This window comes from Macrobrachium nipponense, chromosome 43 (assembly GCF_015104395.2).
Source record: "Macrobrachium nipponense isolate FS-2020 chromosome 43, ASM1510439v2, whole genome shotgun sequence".
Classification (NCBI taxonomy): Eukaryota; Metazoa; Arthropoda; class Malacostraca; order Decapoda; family Palaemonidae; genus Macrobrachium; species Macrobrachium nipponense.
Genome location: NC_061104.1, coordinates 17440195 through 17442695, shown reverse-complemented (window position 1 = coordinate 17442695; position 2501 = coordinate 17440195).

Here is a 2501-nt window from a genome sequence, read left to right as displayed (position 1 = left end):
CCCTGTGGGCTTGTTCCATATGGATAGGGTTCATCTTCTGAATAATAATAATAATAATAATAATAATAATAATAATAATAATAATAATAATAATAATAGACTATAAGAAAGCCTTCGACATGATACCACACACATGGCTAATAGAATGCCTGAAAATATATGGGGCAGAGGAAAACACCATCAGCTTCCTCAAAAATACAATGCGCAACTGGAATACAATACTTACAAGCTCTGAATAAGACTAGCAGAGGTAATATCAGTAGAGGGATCTTCCAGGGCGACTCACTGTCCACTACTCTTCGTAGTAGCCATGATTCCCATGACAAAAGTACTACAGAAGATGGATGCCGGTACCAACTCAAGAAAAGAGGCAACAGAATCAACCATCTGATGTTCATGGACGACATCAAGCTGTATGGCAAGAGCATCAAGTAAATAGACACCCTAATCCAGACTGTAAGGGTGTATCTGGGGACATCAGGATGGAGTTTGGAAAGAAAATGCGCTTAGTCAACATACAAAAAAGGCAAAGTAACGAGAACTGAAGGGATAAAGCTGGGCCAGATGGGAAGCAACATCAAACACATAGATGAGACAGGATACAAATACCTGGGAATAATGGAAGGAGGGGATATAAAACACCAAGAGATGAAGGAAACGATCAGGAAAGAATATATGCAGAGACTCAAGGCGATACTCAAGTCAAAACTCAACGCCGGAAATATGATAAAAGCCATAAACACATGGCAGTGCCAGTAATCAGATACAGCGCAGGAATAGTGGAATGGACGAAGGCAGAACTCCGCAGCATAGATCAGAAAACCAGGAAACATATGACAATACACAAAGCACTACACCAACCCGAAGCGAATACGGACAGACTATGTATAACACAAAAGGAAGGGTGGGAGAGGACTACTAAGTATAGAGGACTGCGTCAACAACGAGAACAGAGCACTGGGGCAATATCTGAAAACCAGTGAAGACGAGTTTCTAAAAAGTGCATGGGAAGAAGGACTAATAAAAGTAGACAAAGACCCACAAATATACAGAGACAGGAGAATGACAGACAGAACAGAAGACTGGCACAACAAACCAATGCACGGACAATACTGAGACAGACTAAAGAAACTAGCCAGCGATGACACATGGCAATGGCTACAGAGGGGAGAGCTAAAGAAGGAAACTGAAGGAATGATAACAGCGCACAAGATCAGGCCCTAAGAACCAGATATGTTCAAAGAACGATAGGCGGAAATAACATCTTCCCTCCCATATTGTAGGAAGTGCAATACGAAAAATGAAACCATAAACCATAAGCAAGCGAATGCCCGGCACTTGCACAGAACCAGTACAAAAAGAGGCATGATTCAGTGGCAAAAGCCCTCCACTGGAGCCTGTGCAAGAAACATCAGCTACCTTTGCAGTAATAAGTGGTACGAGCACCAACCTGAAGGAGTGATAGAAACGATCACGCAAGATCCTCTGGGACTATGGTATCAGGACGGATAGGGTGATACGTGCAAACAGACCAGACGTGACGTTGATTGACAGTCAAGAAGAAAGTATCACCCATTGATGTCGCAATACCATGGGACACCAGAGTTGAAGAGAAAGAGAGGGAAAAAATTATAAGTATCAAGATCTGAAAATAGAAATAAGAAGGATATGGGATATGCCAGTGGAAATCGTACCCATAATCATAGGAGCACTAGGCACGATCCCAAGATCCTGAAAAGGAATCTAGAAAAAACTAGAGGCTGAAGTAGCTCCGGGCCTCATGCAGAAGAGTGTGATCCTAGAAACGGCACACATAGTAAGAAAAGTGATGGACTCCTAAGGAGGCAGGATGCAACCGGAACCCCACACTATAAATACCACCCAGTCGAATTGGAGGACTGTGATAGAGCAAAAAAAAAAAAAAAAAAAAAAACAAAAAAAAAAAAAAAACCCCCCCCCAAAAAAAAAAAAAAAAATAATAATAATAGACACTTCATATTAGGTACTGCAGTAAAAACACAGTTCTATAAAATTGTTCATTATTACACGTATTGCCGTTATTTCTATGATACAGAACGAAACAGAGAGAGAGAGAGAGAGAGAGAGAGAGAGAGAGAGAGAGAGAGAGGTGCGTGTACGAGTGTAGTCGCCACAGAAATTAAATCAATATACCATTTGTTATTATACATTTTCTGTAAATGTCTTCAAAATAATCTGTTATTTCATATTGTTAACAAATACTTGGATGCTTAGTTTTTGTAGGAAAGTCGAAAGAAATTGCTTCAGTTGTACAAAAGAAAAGTTATTTAGTATGTTTATAAAGTAGTTCGTTATCACGCTTTCATTACAGTTATTCCGGTAATAGTGATAAAACGTTTTTGTACTTGTGACTGTCGGGGGATTAATATCTATTCGAAGAATATTCCTTTTGCCAGAGAGAAATTGCTGTAAATTAACACTTCTGGTTAATTCATGATTAAATTTCTTGTTTTTACAATTTT